Raw genomic sequence first — 17459 nt, forward strand, 5'->3', positions numbered from 1 at the left:
TATATATATATATGTATTCCCACTGATACCACTGGTTTTGTTTGAGTTTTATAACTGCATCCAATGGGAGAGACATGGTAGAGTGTGTTTACACCATCTTACTCAGAACTGGAGCCCTAGCACTTTTTTTAAAAGATTTTGAGCACGTATAGAACAAAGCATTAACAGTGGTTAATTATGAGTAGCAGTGATATGAATGATCTCCCTTATACTCTTGTGTATAGTTTATTTTAAAAAGTTAAGTTTTCCAAGAGCAAAAAATCTTCAGTAGTTCATTCTTGGTCTATATGTAGAAAGACAGGAAGAACTTCTGTGATTCATCTGAAAGACAAACTTAAGAACAGAAAACACAGGCAGCCCGGGTGGCTCAGTAGTTTAGTGCCACCTTCAGCCCAGGACCTGATGCTGGAGAAACTGGATTGAGTGCGGAGTCAGGCTCCCTGCGTGGAGCCTGCTTCTCCCTCTGCCTGTACCTCTGCCTCTCTCTGTCTCTCTCCCTCTCTATTTTTCTCATAAATAAATAAATAGTCTAAAAAAAAAAAAAAAAGAACAGAAAACATTGAGGAAACATAGACCTTTTACATTCCTGCTTATCTCCTCTTTGACTAAATCCAAAACAGGTAGTTCTTGGTGATATCAATCTGGGCAACCAATGTTCTCCATAACTATGCTCCCTCTTTAACACTGGGCTAAGAAAAAATACAGTTGGCCCTTGAAGTACAGGTCCACTTATACACGGATTTTTAAAAATAAATATAGTACAAGATCATAAATGTATTTTCTCTTATAGTTTCCACAACAGTCTATTAGTGGTTAAGTTTTAGGAGAGTCAGAAGTAAATGAGAATTTTCACTGCTAGGGACTGGTGCTTCTGACTCCCGCAGCATTCAAGAGTCAACTGAAGAGTTGGAGGTGTTGGGGAAGAAACATTTTTCTCTACCCTTCAAGATTCTTCTTGCTGGTCTAAATTAAATTGACATGAGACAGATTAACAGGAGAAAATCAAATCCATATAAACATGAGATTCCAAAGACAGCAAAATAAAGCATATATATGTCCTCTTGAACTAAGAAGGGAATGAGAGTTTGGGACTTCAAAGAGAAGGAAAGAAATTCATAGGAAGATAAAAAAGAGTAAATGTTCGGTGAACACATGTTTGCTGGGCCATGTAGAAGCAATGAAACATAGAGAAGAATTTCAATAAATAAACTTTATTGAACACTTAGCTCATACCATACTGCAGTTATCTATGGTGAGAGCTCTCTTCCTGGAGGAGGTCCTCTATCTAAGTTCTTTTAGGCAGTTAGTGGGCAGGCCAAAGTTTCTTCCTGAGACTTTGGGCCTTGATTATTTTCACCTCAAAATAATATGCATGCCAAAGTGGCACATTTTGGGGTGACTCATTCTGAACCTCTACAAAGGAGTGTGACTTAGAATGAAAGTCAAAGGAAACCATAAAAGTAAATACACTTTATTAAACTTCATCTGTCACAAAAGAATAAAACAAAGCTTGCAAACTCCGGAGTGATTGAGAGGCACCAGACTTTATGCTGAGCTCAGTCAATTCTCTCTGCTATTAAATATTGTCATGTATCACTGTGCTCTTTCTCCTGCCTCTAAATGAACTTCCTTCACTCTCCTTAGATTCATTTATTATTCAGTGAGATGTTATTTTTTAAAAAATTCTTTGGAAGAAGTGACTAATATACTTGCATAGACCAGTTTTTGTGCTAACTGGGTTTATTTGTCTGAGTCAGTTGCAAACTTACAGAGAGACTTTCCCACAAAAAGGCAAAATCTACAGACAGGACACTTATAAAACTACTGCATGTTACAAGTCTAAGCTCTATATACTAAGGCGAAGATTTTAGCAACTAACTTGGGGGCAGAACTACTGAAAGCTTTTATTCTTAAACACATCAATTTACACTGACTATAAAATAACACTGAATGAGGGGCCCCCTCATTGACTCAGTCAGTGACTGAGGGGGCTCAGTCAATTGAACATCTGACTCTTGATTTCAGCTCAGGTCATGATCTCAGGGTTGTGGAATCACCATGCATTGGGCTCTGTGCTCAACACAGAGTCTGCTTGAGATTCTCTCTCTCTCTCTCATCCTCTGCCCCTTCCCCATGAGCTCTCTCTCTCTCTCTCTCTCAAATAGATAAATATTTTTTTAAAAAATTAGAAAATAACACTGAAGGAATTTACTAATTTTATTGGGAAGAAAAAAAGAATCAAGTCACCTCTTCTTGGTTAATAATTATGTATTACCTGAGTTAACTGGATACTTGCAGAATTCTTTTCACTGAAAAAGATGTGACCCTGTTATTCTGAGTCTTAAAGTTCTTTGTAGGATGTTGATGAATCCTTGTTCTCAATGCTCTCCCATAGACCAGGAGAGTTCCTCCTAATGGGGCCATTGCTGGTGCAGGGTGAGGTAAGGAATCTAAGAACAATGGAAAGATCTCCTCATAGAGCTCTCTTTTGTTCAACTTAACATATTTTTGAAGTATAGAATAATGCCTGCTGGAGGTATCCACTTCCTGATCCTCAGGACCTGTGATTATGTTATTCTACATGGCAAAAAGGACTTTGCAGAAGTGAAAGATATTGGGGCCAAGAATTGATCCTGAATTATCCAGATATGCCCAGTGTAATCACTTGACTCTTTAAAAATGAAGGACCTCCTTCAGTTTTGATATTAAAAGGATTCAGGGTGCCTGGGTGGCTCAATCAGTTAAGTGTCTGACTCTTGATTTTGGCTCAGGTCATGTTCTCAGAGTTGTGAGATCGAACCCTGCATTGGGGCCTACACTGTGTGTGGAGCCTGCTTAAGGCTCTCTCGCCATCTCTCTCTGTCCCTCCCCCTGCTTCTGATCAATCAATCAATAAATAAATACTTTATTAAAAAGAGAAAGAAAAGGACTCAACCAGTCATTGCTGACTTAAAGACAGAGAGGGACCATGAACTGATGGATGTGAGCATCCTCTCAGAGCCAGAAAAGGTGAGGAAAGAGATTTCTCTCTAGAGCTTTCTGAAAGGAGTGCAGCCCAACACCTTGAGTTTAGCCCAGTTACGATTCATTTTGGGCCTCTGACCTACAGAACTATAAGATAACAAAGTTGTTTTATGTTCAACTACCAAGTTTGTGGTGATTTGTTGTGGCAGCACGGAGAGTTTAAGATTTTTATTATTTTTTTGTGAGATAGTATCTTTTGACTTTTGGGTATTTAAAATGTTCTTTTTTTTTCTATGAAATAATAGAAGAGGGTAGTGTGTGTATGTTTGACAGGGTTTACTCTCTTCCTTGCCAGAATAAAAATAAAATTATCCTTTGTTGATCATCTCCTTTCCCCCTGTTCTCTGTCTCTTCTTCTACTCTTCCTCATGTAAACTGTGTCATAAAGTTTAATCATTGGCATACAATGTCCGTGCATTTTGTCCAGATACACCTTCCATGCAAAGCCCTTTCTTTCCATCCTGTCCATCTCTACAGTCACCCACCTCCAGCTCTCCTTTATCTTCTAGAACAGTGGGTCCTGGTCTTCTTAGGAATCACAATGCCTCAGGGTACTGAAGGTACACACACCACTTCCCCCTAGGCAGCTCCTGAATCAGCATCTGCAAGGGAGGGGTCTGAAAGTCGGCATTCTTGGCAAGGAACACAGTCATTAGAGAATTTGAGAAACACCATTGTAGGGGTGCCTGGGTGGCCCAGTGGGTGAAGCCACATCAGATAATGATCCCAGGGTCCTGAGATCAAGCCCCAGGTCGGGCTCCCTGCTCAAGGGGCACCTACTTCTCCCTTTCCCCGGCTTGTGCTCTCTATCTCACTCTCTGTCTTTCAAATAAATAAATCTTTTTTAAGAAAGAAAAAAAATCTTTTGAAAAAAGAAAAAAAGAAAAGAAAAGAAAGGAAGAAAAGAAAGAAAAGAAAAGAAAAGAAAAGAAAAGAAAAGAAAAGAAAAGAGAAAGAAAGACAATTCTAGCTTTACCACATGGTTAATATTCCTCGTACTTGCTATTCCCTGCCCAAACCCCACCTTCCACCCCCTCAGCTCCTCAATCCAATGTCCCTCTGCCTACAATTCCCTCTCCCCACCTGGTTCCTTCCCTGACTTTGCCTGCTAAGCTCCTCCCCCTTTCATCGATACCATTGTATTCGATTCTCACTTTCTGTGAAAGAGTTCCCTAGCTGGCCTTCACTCCTCAAATCACATGGAACATTTCAAATAAACCACTATGACGCCATCTACCTTACTGTTCTGCTGTAATCCTCTGTTTGCTTTCCTCAACCAGATTCGGTCCTCGAACTCTGGGGCTTGTGCCTCATTCATTTTTCTCCACCAAGGCTCAGCAGAGTGCCGGAGAGGCATTTGAGGCCAAATAAATACCTATAAAGTAAATGAGTGGAAGAAGGAATGCATGAATGAATCAAAGAGTAGAAGCATAATGTCACAAGGTAATTCTCTGCTCTCTCTCTTTAAAGCATCACGCTCATTTTCAGGTCACTGCTGAGGGTCACAGTTGTCTGTGTGAGAAGAGAAATCTGCCGTATGGGTTTTCTGTGTGGGAAGGAAAGAAGTCTCACCATGCCAATTTTACCTTCAAAATATATTTTCCTTAGTGCTGAGCCCTTGTCACCATTTCCACAAGCCTCACTCTGGTCGAAGCTTCTGTTACCTCTGTGGTCTCCCTGTGCTTCCTTCAACGTGACAAGCACATGGGCTTTTGCACTCACTATTCCCTCTGCCTGAGTCTTTGTCTATCCCAGTATCTGTACCTTGGCTCAGTTCCTCCTGGAAAGGTTTCGTCCGACCGACCTACCTAAAATATTGCTCCTGTCAAACTATTAATTTACCTTGCTTTATTCTTTCTTGTTTTGCAGTACTCATATAAAATGTCTGTTGTATATCTGTGTTTAGCCTGTCTTGACCATTAGAATATAATTTCCACAAAGGCAGAAATGTTGTCTGTTTTGTTCACTGCCCTACATCCGGACCCTAGACTGGTTGGCCATACACAGTAGGTAGTTAATACATAGATGTTGAATGTTGCGTGTGACTGTGGCACAATGTATACCCTGCAGTAACTAGGCAGGCCGGCACATGGCATGGTGCAGGCGTGCACTCACTGAGGACACATCAGTCACCTCAAAGCAACATTTTAAATGCACCCCGATCTATGGCTGCAATAGCTGAGAATTAAGGATTTGATGCATGGTCTGTTTCTCAGCGGCATATGGTTACTACCTAGGAAAGCATGTGAGGCTTTTCCTGCTGCTGTTTTTTCCCTTACAGAAGGGGCCTCCTGACCTCCTGTCCACTGCAGCCTGGGGGAGCATGGCGTGGGGATGGTGCTCCTGGAATTAAGTCCAGTTTTGCTTTTCCGGATCCTACAGTGATGCTGCCGAGGTCCAATTATTTTTTTTTTAAGTTTTTATTTATTCATGAGAGACACAGAGAGAGAGAGGCAGAGACACAGGCAGAGGGAGAAGCAGGCTCCCTGTGGGGAGCCTGCTGTGGGACTTGATCCGAGGACCCCAGGATCATGACCTGAGCCAAAGGCAGATGCTCAACCACTGAGCCCCTCAGGTGCCCCTGCTGAGGTCCAATTGAACACCAAATAAGCAGAGTTAGAAGTGTGCCCAGAGACGTGCCAGCCACAGAAACCTTCCTTTCTTTTGCAAGAGAGCCATATACTCTGTTCCCAACTTCCTCCAGAACACCCTCTTTGTTTTGAATTCCTGGAGTGGATGGAGCCGCCCAATTACAGGATTTAATCCCAGGCTTTTTTCTTCTTTTTCTTTTCTTTTTTTTTTTTTTTCTCTTAGCTGCATAGTAACTCTGACATCGAGCTCAGAACTTGGTTAGCTTCAGGCCCTTGCCGTCCGTACTATCTTCCTGCGTAGGAGTCTCTGGCATCATTTTGCCCAGACCCTGGGGGAAATTGTATCAGTTTCCTTTACCCTGAAGCAGTTTCCTTTCTTCCCCTCTTTGGACTATAAATGTAGCAACTATAGTCTTATCCATTATGACTTGAATTCTTTGCCTCCTTCAGTGTTCCTTTCTGTCTTCGATGGCTCAAGTGCGTCCTAATTGCAAGAATAAAAATTGCGCTCCAGGGACCAGTGCTCCAGGCTGCATGGTTTCCTGTTTTGAGTTACGTTTGCATCACTTGTCTCACTGACTCTACATCTATGTCCCACATTCCGTACTAACCATACCATGGTGTCACAAGCATCTCATTCACTCGCTGGGCATGAATAGCTTCTTGGACAGCATTTGATGGCTTTTCAGAGAATCAGCCTGGTCTTTGAAATTATCTTTTAAAAGCTCTTAGATGTCTGGGTCCACGTTTCTTTGTCAGAAAGGGAATAAAGGGAAAGAATGAATATGTTGGATATATCAAAGGGCAACACTTCTTTCTTCTCTGGTCCATCATTCCCATCTCCATGGGCCCTATCCATAGGGACACAGTCTGGTCGTGGGCTTTGAAATTTAAGTCAGAAAGAGAGGAAGAGTGAAGGAAACGTGATCCTACATGAGATGTTGGTTATCATAGGGTACTAGTTGGATGAGTCTGGCTATCAGAAAATTCCAAAGTCAGTGTATGCTAATCTAAAGTAATCAACTTGTTCTAGTTTTCCTGGGACTTTCTCGGTTTTAACACTGAAAATCATATATCTGGGCCAAATGGGACACTTGGTCCCTACAAAATTATTCAAACCCAAATATGAGTGCCCACTATGTGCCAGCATATTTCTTATGAAGACTCCAGGTTTGGTCAGCCAGTCCTTTAGCCCATCCTCATCTGCATTTTTCTTCTTTCTGTTTACATAAAGCCTTGAAGGTCGCCCCTTTGTTGACAATTTTACATTCATGTCTGGCCTTCCCTGTCCTGAATGCTTGACCCTGTTAATTTGATTTTATTCTCTGATGTGACCTTGGTCTTCCACAGATCCAAAATGAAAATGCTCTTTGGAGTGGCAATGGAAATAGAGTGTGGGCAAATCCCAGGGAAGACAATAACTCACAGTGGAAAGGAAGTATAGAACACAGGGTAGCAAGGTAGGGCCATGCCCTCCCGCAGCACACAGAATATGCCCATGGATTTGTTAAGGTGTCAAAAGCAGGTGTTTCTTTTTTCTCCAGTCTGAGCTTCAAGCTAACTTGGGCATTCAGCTAAATCCCTCCCAGGTGCTAAAACAGTATGTGGTTTAGGATTTCAGAGGTAATTATCGCTGACTGCATTGTATGGCCAGTGCACCTGCCAGGTTGATGTTATGAAAGGATGTGTTGAGGGGGTCACCAGAAGAACTTGGGGGACAATTTCTCCATCCTAAGACCTCTTATAAAGCCTATTAAGGCCATCAAAAGCTAGTCATGGGGCTAAACATATTCCCAATATGGTTAACAACACAAAAGATGTAGCAGGAACTAAAAATCCTAACAAGATCAGGCAGTGGGTCTTGGTCAAAGAAAATGCCAGCACTACCCTGAGAAACTGAAGCTGCCTTCCAGTCCTGTAGTTGATGCACAGGGAGTTAGCTTGTAGTGAAGCTGAATATTTAGACATTTAGATTTAGATATTTAGATCCTGACTTGGGGAACCCAAGGAAAGTACAGGGTCTGCTTATCTAAAATGAAAGAGAGAGTGGGAGGGGATCCCTGGGTGGCTCAGTGGTTTAGCACCGCCTTCGGCCCAGGGCGTGATCCTGGAGTCCTGGGATTGAGTCCTGCATCCGGCTCCCTACATGGAGCCTGCTTCTCCCCCTGCCTATGTCTCTGCCTCTCTCTCTCTTTCTCTCTCTCTCTCTCTGTGTGTGTTTGTCCTGAATAAATAAATAAAATCTTAAAAAAAGAAAGAGTGGAGTAGGGGTCCAATGTGGTCATTTATTCATTGAAAAGATGAGTGTTTTCCAGCATTTGACAATGCCCTTGGAAGAGAATGGAGGACAATAACAGCAACAAAAATCCAGTTTCCCTGCCCCGATGGAGCAGGGAAGAGAGCCGGTGGGAGAGCTGGAAATTAATCGAATAATTACCCACGTTAATACAAAATCACCTCTGTGATAGTACCATGAAGGAGTGGTAAGCAAGTTTTCTGAAAGCTTCTAATACAGGGATTTGAACCAGTTGGGTGGCTTCTCTGAGACACTGAAAATTGGACTGAGATGAGAAATACCCATGCTTGTTTAGTGCTTCATCTGTGCTGGGCACTGCTAACAGCTTTGTCACATTTTCTTGATTAATTCTCACACGTGAGGTTTTAGAAGGAGGCATTATCCCTTTAAACCCTCGCTGATCTCGGAAGAGAATCCCACCATTATCTGTAACTTTGGGAAGAAGCTTTCATCATTATCAATAACTTAAGGGAGAATATTCTGTTAAGATCCTCTAGAAGGGAGACTCCCTGGGCTTCTCTTTTGTACCTGTGTCACTCCAGCCTAGAACTACTGCAGAAGGCCAAGTCCCGCACAGGATACCTCAGATATCATTGGGTGGATGTATTTATTCCCACTGTGCAGATTAGAAAATCTGGCCTGGAGAGGTCGGGTCGTGTGTGTAGAGCTGTAGGTAGTGAGAAGCAGAGCCACTATTAGAACCAAGCTCTGTGTCTTCAGACCAAAGGAGGGAAGGGAGTACATTTGGATCAGGGGGCCCAGCAGGTGCAAAGGCACCTTTGTGCAGAGTTCAAGGGTTTGCTACCCTTCTCATACATCCTGGGCTGGAAGGACCTGCAAGTCCTCCTGTTCCCCAGAAGCAGGATCCAGGCAGTGTCTGAGGCCTTCATAGGCAGGAGAAACATGTATCGCCGATGTTGGAGAGGGGGTGCGATGCTTTGAAACATGGTCCCTCAAGATCACCTGTCTTGCTGCTAAAGCTACAGAGAAGCATGTCCAGGCTCCTGTCTCAAGGATGAGATCTCAGCTCTGGAATGCTTGTGTGCTGACAGTTACTCTTGGAAAAGCTTGCAAGCACCTTTTGAAAGCCACACAACGCTGAAAAGCTTCCATACAGCACAAACACAAAAGCTGGAAAACCTTGAGGCTTCGCCCACATGGATTAAGTAAAATGCTTTAAGTGACTTTTGGGTACTTATAAAAAACAATTTACATAAATGGATGTGCTGTTCGAAGAGGGGATTGAGGGTGGTTTTGATTTTTTTTAAGCTTTCTTTTCCCTTTAGTTTAATAGCTGCAGAGGCCTCAAAGAAGCCACTCTTTTTAATAAAACCGGCTTGTAAATGTATTGAGACAGACTCCAATTGACCCTATTTCAGGTGGCTCTCTGGGGCCTCCCACATCCAGCCGCCTGAGGTTCCAGATTCCAGGGGCCAGAGGAGCCCCTCCTCTGCGACTCACGCTACCTGCACCTGAGATGCCTCTACTCACGCCGGTGCATTGGAGCGCTACAGGTATTCAACACGTGCCAAAGGGGCTGGGCTGAATTTACAGGTTTTATCCTGCTTCCCCTTCATGAAAACCCTGGGATGCCAGCATACAACAAAAACATGCACACGTACCCACACAAACATAGACACACACACAGTCCACACACACAGACACACACATAGACACACACACATAACCCACATACAGACCACACACATACAGATACACAGAGACACACAGACACAAGACAGACCACAAACACACCACAGACACACACACATAGACAAATATTGGGTTCATCAATGCGGCCCATATGGAAGAGATGCTAAAAATGTAAAATCATTGCTTAATTAATGGTTGTATGTATTCATTTTATCTAGCATGATTTTATTGTTGATTTTGGAAAGATGATGTGTGTGTTTGGTAAAAATCCCAAACAGATTAAATGTCTTTTTTTTTTTTTTAATTTAGAGCAGTTCTCCTTCCTTTCCTCCCATGTCACTCAGTCAGAAATATGTGTTATGCATACAAACATCTATTTCCCATCCTCTGCCATATGCTTTTTTATACATCTATAGTAATATGTAGACATGATTGTGCATCTTGACTTTTTATTTAATAACATATCTTTGAGACAGGCAACTTCAGAAATAACGATGGTGATGACGACAGGAAGCACACACGTATATGTTCCATGTTCTAATCCTGACATTGTTCTGAGCTTTTTCCGTGTGATCCTTACCACAGCCTATGGGAGACATGCTAGCATCACCTAGTTTGAGAGAGAGGCAAAGTGGGGTATGGAGCAGTTAAGCGATTTGCCCCAAGTCACACAATGGGAACAGGAAAGTGATTTGAACTAGATTGTGCCCCAAACCACTGTGCAGCATCACCTCTCAGTATGAAATCACTGCCTCTCATTTATCCTTTTTAAGAGCTGCATACTATTCCTAGTGAATGAATATATCATGTTAATGTATCTTGTCCATTGTTAATGACGCTTTAAGTTTTTTCCAACATTTTTCTCTTGCAAGAGGCATTTCAAACTTTGAGTGTTTCACTACCTATCTTTATACTTGTGTTTTGTGTCCCTGATATCAAGTAATCGAGTCATAGAGGTAGATTTGCCGTTTTTTGAACACCAAAGCTTATTTTCTTCTTACTGAGAGGAGAAAAGGAGAGGGCTTATGGATGCAGGACATTTGAGGCATCCCTCCTCTTACAGCCAACCCAAAGTGCAAATGCTCAATAAATATTAAATAAAGAATTAAATAACAAAAAGCTACCATGTTTTGAACAATCATACACAAAGTCTAAAATATTTTGATTCATCAGATCTTACTAGGTGTATATAAGCCAATCAACTGTCATCCTCAGGCTGTAGATTGGAAGTGGGATCCTATATTTTGAAGTCCCAAAGACAAGAAGTGGCAGTAGCATCTCTGAACTTCAGCTCTTGGGAATCCAAATCTATATATTATGCAGTCTGGGTCTGACCTCAGCAGGTTTGACCCAGGGACTGCCGCACATTGTTTCTACTTGGATAGGGTTAATGCCAGTTGCAGGAGAAGATATTAGATATAATAACCAGTAAAAATAAAACCATGCTTAACATGCCTTAAGTGCTTATTAGGTGGGAGACATTTGAGATGGACACTTGGCATTACATTACCTCCCATACCACTGACCGTCACCCCAGGAGGCTCTTTCTATCGCTGTTGCCATTTTGCAGGTTAGAAAAAGAAAACAACCCAGCAATTGCACTGCTGGGGATTTACCCCAAAGATACAGATGCAATGAAACGCCGGGAAACCTGCACCCCGATGTTTCTAGCAGCAATGTCCACAATAGCCAAACTGTGGAAGGAGCCTCGGGGTCCATTGACAGAGGAATGGATAAAAAAGCTGTGGTCTATGTATACAATGGAATATTCCTCAGCCATCAGAAACGACAAATACACACCATTTGCTTCGACGTGGATGGAACTGGAGGGTATGATGCTGAGTGAAATAAGTCAATCAGAGAAGGACAAACATTATATGGTCTCATTCATTTGGGGAATATAAAAAATAGTGAAAGGGAATAAAGGAGAAAGGAGAAAAAATGAGTGGGAAATACCAGAAAGGGAAACAGAACATGAAAGACCCCTAACTCTGGGAAACGAACTAGGGGTGGTGGAAGGGGAGGTGGCTGGGGTATGGGGGTGACTGGGTGACGGGCACTGAGGTGGGCACTTGACGGGATGAGCACTGGGTGTTATTCCATATGTTGGCAAATTGAACACCAATAAAAAATAAATTTATAAAAAAAAAAGAAAAAGAAAACAGAAGCTAATCAAAATTTAGTAACTTGCCCAATATTATGAGAACTGATAAGTGACACAGGAGGATTCAGATTCAATGTGACTACTTCCAAAGACCAAAGGCCCCAGTGCTCCTTCTCTACCAGACGTTGAAATAAATATGATATCAATATCCTTTGAAGACCTTGAAGGTGATACGTATGGGTTGTGTTAAATCCTGAATGTGTCCATATCTCCTAGGGTTTCCTGTCCTTTATTTCTGGGAGTCTTCACTATACCTCTTGAGGAATCTGTCTCAGCTTCTATTATAATAAGATCTATCAAATAGCAAATATTCAGTTGTTTAATAAATAACTACATATTTTCAAAATGGCAAACTCACCAGAATTGGCCTTTATTTAATAATCACAAACACCAACCTTATGAATATTTCATGCTCACTCATTTCTGCTGAGAGTGTAAGCATCCTGCATTTCTATAGCTCCCGATTATGCAGGGAACAATGGAAAACATATGTTTTGTGTGTTTTCTTTAACAATTTGATGATGGAAGAACACCTGGCAGTGTTGGAGATAATGTAAGAAACGGTCGCCTTTTGTTATTTGAGTGCTTGAAATAAAAATCTCAAATGGCAAGTTGTAATCCAAACCACAGTAATTATAGAAGACTGTATAAAAAGGTATACATTTTAAAATCATAAATCTAAATGAGTCTATCTGCAAGTAAGTAAACTTTATTCAATTTTCCACAGCAACTATCCCATCAACACCATCACCCAAAATAGCAGACACAGTACCGCTCAATGTTGGAAGGTTTGGGTTTGGGCCTCAGTTGATTCTTTATTCTTCCTTATGTTTAAATCAGTGACCCTTAGAGTGTTCTAAGAGATCTGGAGGAGGAACACACAGTTCTGCACTGCAGGTGCAGAATAGGGAACCACATGCAGGAAGGGGATGCAGGAAAGACTTCCTCCAAGAGGGAACATGACATAGAAAATAGGACCCTTATGAGTTTACCAGGCAGAAGGGCAGGATATGCTGGAGATTATGGGCATTGGAAGAAGCCCATGGAAGAAACCCATGGAAGAAGCAGGGCACTTTCCGGAATCTGGAGAGAGCCAGTGTGGCCCAGCATAGCAACTGAAAGAGCAGCGGTGTGGATTTGGCAGGGGCCCAGATTGTGCAGAGCCTAGAAAACCATGATAACAAAGAATGTGGACATCTGCCCAAGATGGTCTCAAGCTTTTGGAGTGTATGACACCAGGGAGAGACATGATCGGGGTCATGTTTAGGAGCATCATGATCATTCTGGCTGCTGAGTTCTGAGTGAGACATGGAGGGAGAGAAAGTGAGAACTTAGGACACACATGCAGTAGTCCAGATAGAAATTATGCTGAAGGCATGGATCAGAAGTGAGAAAGCAAGCTGGAGAGAGATGACCCGAGAGGCACTGTGGCAGTGACACACACAGATGAGAGTGATCGATGAGATGTTGGCAGTGAAAAGAGCAGAGTGTCAAGAGCAATGTCGGGATGGATGACTTGGCAAACTGGGGAGATGGTGAGTTCCATTTAGGACTCAATAACACTGTTTCAAAATTCTCTTTTTTATTTCCTGGGAATTCGTAGCAAGAAGAAAAAAAGCGTGTCTATACAAGGACCACTTCCTAACTGTGCCTCATAATGCCAAGACTTTTATCCACATCCTCATGGTGGGGGCTCCTCTATCTGTGAGGTTCATCACTCTGTTCTCAGAGCCTGCTGTGATGCCGGGGTGAAGAGCAGGTGCCCACTCAGGCATCTGTTACAGGACACGAGCAGTGTTCCTACCTGGATTGGAAGAGTCTTGCAGAGGAAGCCCGTCCTTCCTTTCCCTGTCCTTCCTTTTCCCCATCATTCTCTGTTTCCTTTGAAACTCTTACCTACATTTCCCATTCATGAGCTATTTTAAGGAGTTAGACAAATTGCTACTGTAGTTCATACGGAAAAACAAACATGTAATAATAGCCAGGAAAAAAATAATTGAAAAAAACTCTGAGGGGGGTCTAGCCCTAGCAGACATTAAAACATCCAATATAAAGCCTCTATAATTAAACCAGTGTGAAACAGGGACACGTATAGACTAACACACCAGTGGAATAGAAGGTAAAGCCTAGAAATAGTTCCAAGTACTTAAGGTAATTTAGTGTATAATGAAGGTGGCATTTCAAAGCCCTGGGTAGAGAAGAACTTTTTAATAAATGGTGTTGGGACAACTGAGTAGCCATTTGGAAAAAAGATAAAATTGGATCCATATTTCACACCATGTGTAAGAATACACTCCAAACAGATTAGGGATCTCAAAGTAAAAACATGTAACTATCCCAGTCCCACTGGAAAACTCAGGTGAACTCTATTTTGTCCATCGTGCCCAGAAAGCTTTCTGACAATGGCTCCAAATCCAAAAGCGATGCAAGGAAAGATTGATGACTTTTATTACAATAAAAGAAGAAGTCACATGGCAAATAACAGCAACACAAATGAAGTCAAAAGACAACTGAAAATTAGGAAAAGATATGTAGGACATAATCCACAATCAACCTGCGAATGTCCCTAGTAGATTAAAGCACAAAGGGCCAAAAAGCTGATTTTTAAAAATGAGGACAATTCACAAAAGTCAATATAAAAATGGCCCTTCAAAATATGAAGAACCAAGCACTCGTAATTGGAGAAATGAAAATGAAAATGCACAGAATGAATCACCTATGAGACTGACAGAAATTCGTGTGATGGGTGGCTCTGTTCCTGGGGAGGCAAGCAGCTCTCTCACTCTGCTGCTGAGGGATGCTGATGGGGATAGCCTCTCAGGAGCAGAATTTGGCAAAATCTAATAAAACTTCACATGCACATACCTCTGAACCTGTAGTTCTCTGTCTGGAAATCTACCCTGGAGCCTGTGCCTAATGATACATAAACGTATATGCACGAGGTACTGCAGCCTTGTTAGCAATTGCAGAATTTTGGAGAAAATCTGTCCATAGGAGAGGAGTTGCCTAGATGTTGGTGCAGCCACGAAATAGTGCTGTGCAGCTTTGAGGAGAATGAGGATGAGGTCTGCAAACTGGTTTGGAGTGATTTCCAGAACTTGCTGCTTAGTGAAACTAGCAAAGTGCAGAAAGGTAGCTATAGCATATTCCCCTTCATGTAAGGAAAGGGGGCTATAGAAAATATACCCGAATCTACTCATTTGTGCAAAAGAAGTGCAGGATGGGTAAAGAAGAAACAAAACAGATCGGTGACCTCCATGGGGTGGGTGGGCAAAGGCTGGAAAACAGTGGAGCATTGCAGCAAGAGTACCAGGAAAGGAAGGCGAGACTTCGGAGTAAACCCCATTGCAGCACTGCAGCTCTTAGATCCATAGTAATGGAAAAAATACACATACAAAGAAACACATAGAAGCCAAAGTATATATATAACAGAAATTAAGCAGGATGGAGGGAAACCCAATGTGGACTATAAACAGTAATAAATGAACTCAATTGGAGGCACTTGGGTGGTCAATCGTTAAATATCTGCCTTGGGCTCAGATCATGATCCCAAGGTCCTGGGATCGAGTCCTACATCAGGCTTCCTGCTCAGCAAGGGGTCTGCGTCTCCTTCTCCCTCTGCCTGATGTTCCCCCTGCTTGTGCTCTCTCTCTCTCTGTCAAATAAATAAATAAAATCTTTAAAAATAAATAAATAAATGAAACTAATTTATCACAAATGTATAATAGAACTTCCCTGAAAGGAGAGAGAGAGAGAGAGAGAGAGAGAGAGAGAGTAAAGAAGTAACCTCAGTAATTTGGGGAGACAGAATTTTCACTGGATACTGTAAGGCTAAAGGCATATGAGAACCTTTAAAAAATACTATGCATTTGTTTGTAAGTCTGTTTCTCATAGACGAATGGGTAAGCAATTTTGAAATGATTTTATGTGTATACAAGCATTAACTAAGTAAATGTGTTGTGGGTAATGTAGTCAAATTTCTCACCGGGGAGGTAAAAATTTACAAATTAATAAGATGAACAAGCCCTAGATTTGTCACTGTGGTGACAGTTGTTGACAATACTGTGTTGTCTGGAAGCTACTGAGAGAATAGATCTTAAAAGTTCTCATCACAAGAAAAAAAAAATTGTAACTATATGTGGTGATGGATGTTCAGCTAAATGTATTGTGGTGACCATTTCACAGTATACCATGTAGCCAGTCATCATGTTGCAAGCCATAAACTAATAAAATGTGATATGTCCATTATATCTAGAGGGGCCTGTCTATATGTGGTTTTGGGTTGATAAGACTGAGAAAAAAAACAGAGAAGTAGAGTCAACTTCTGAATTTCAGCATCATGCCCTTACATATTATTTCCTAGTAATATCACACAGAGACATTCAATGAACTTATTTGTTATAAGAAAAAAATGGGACCAGATATCATTAAGGAAAAAAAAAAAACTCAGGATGATTAAAAAATAAGAATGTGTTCCCAGAGTACTCAGCAACATATAACCCAGGAATTATCAAACTTTTCCTGTCAAGACGGATAGTAATATTCTAAGCCTTGTGGGCCAAAAGACAAAAATTAATGTTATTAGGATGCCTGGGTGGCTCAGTTGGTTAAGCATCTGCCTTTGGCACAGGTCATGATCTCAGGGTCCTGGGATTGAGCCTCAGGTTGAGCTCCCTCCTCAGAGGTGAGCCTGCTTCTCCCTCTCCCCCTTGTTCATGCGCTCACTCTCTCTCCCTCTGTCAAATAAATAAAATCTTAAAAAAAAAATCAAGGGTATTATTAGGTGCTTTTATCAAAAGAGAGGACAGATTTTGACAAATGTCTTTAGCGAGTTTCAACATATAAAGATAATTTTATTATTATGAAATAACAATGTTATTATAAAATATAAAAGTATTATTTTTGTTAACTAATAGTTTCAAGAATGAAATTCTTGTTTGTGGGGGTATCACATTTGACTTCAAAGTCACTGTTCCCAGTCATCATATTGGCTGCAAGTGTTTATCTATAAAAAAATTTTTAGTTCACCAAACTCTGCTGGCTTGTGGGATTTTGTCCCTGGAGCCATAGTTTACTATGCTATGGGCCAGGTATGGGCCAGGCCCTGATCTTCATCGCTGCTGTCCACTCCTCAGCTCAGTGTGCTTAGCGGTTCCCTTCCCATTGCTTCACTTTCCCAAGTTTCTCTCTGCTGCTGGGCCACTGCACTTGCTGTTACCTCTGTCTGGTACCCAGCTTCCAGATCTTCACCTGGCAGGTCATATCATTTTATTTTATTTTATTTTATTTATTTTATTTTTTTAAAGATTTTATTTTTATTATTTATTCATGATAGTCACAGAGAGAGAGAGAGAGAGAGGCAGAGACACAGACAGAGGGAGAAGCAGGCTCCATGCAGGGAGCCCGACGTGGGATTTGATCCCGGGTCTCCAGGATCACACCCTGGGCCAAAGGCAGGCACCAAACCGCTGCGCCACCCAGGGATCCCAGGTCATATCATTTTAAATCTGAGTTTAAATGTTAATTTGTTAAGGAGGCCCACTCTGACCACTCTTTTTAAGCAGCCACCCCCCAACTTAGCCACTGACTCATCTATTACTCAATTTAACATCTTCTGGAACCCTTATCATTCTCTGCAATATCATATTTACATAGTTGTTCAAAGGTTTTCCTGTCTGGGCCTCTAGCCTAAGGTCCATGATACAGAGGGTTAATGTTTGAATCCAAGGAA

At 41.7% G+C, this 17459-nt stretch overlaps 1 long non-coding RNA gene across 2 annotated transcripts in view; it reads left to right on the top strand.

The window, feature by feature from the left end:
• The window catches only part of LOC144298868 (uncharacterized), a 267260-nt gene that overhangs the window by 107297 nt on the left and 142504 nt on the right, over window positions 1–17459 (top strand). For both annotated transcript variants that reach the window (XR_013365741.1, XR_013365740.1), the window contains exon 5: window positions 9291–9425. This is a non-coding gene — a long non-coding RNA (uncharacterized LOC144298868). The remainder of the gene's footprint in view (window positions 1–9290; window positions 9426–17459) is intronic.

Source organism: Canis aureus, chromosome 26 (assembly GCF_053574225.1).
Source record: "Canis aureus isolate CA01 chromosome 26, VMU_Caureus_v.1.0, whole genome shotgun sequence".
Lineage (NCBI taxonomy): Eukaryota > Metazoa > Chordata > Mammalia > Carnivora > Canidae > Canis > Canis aureus.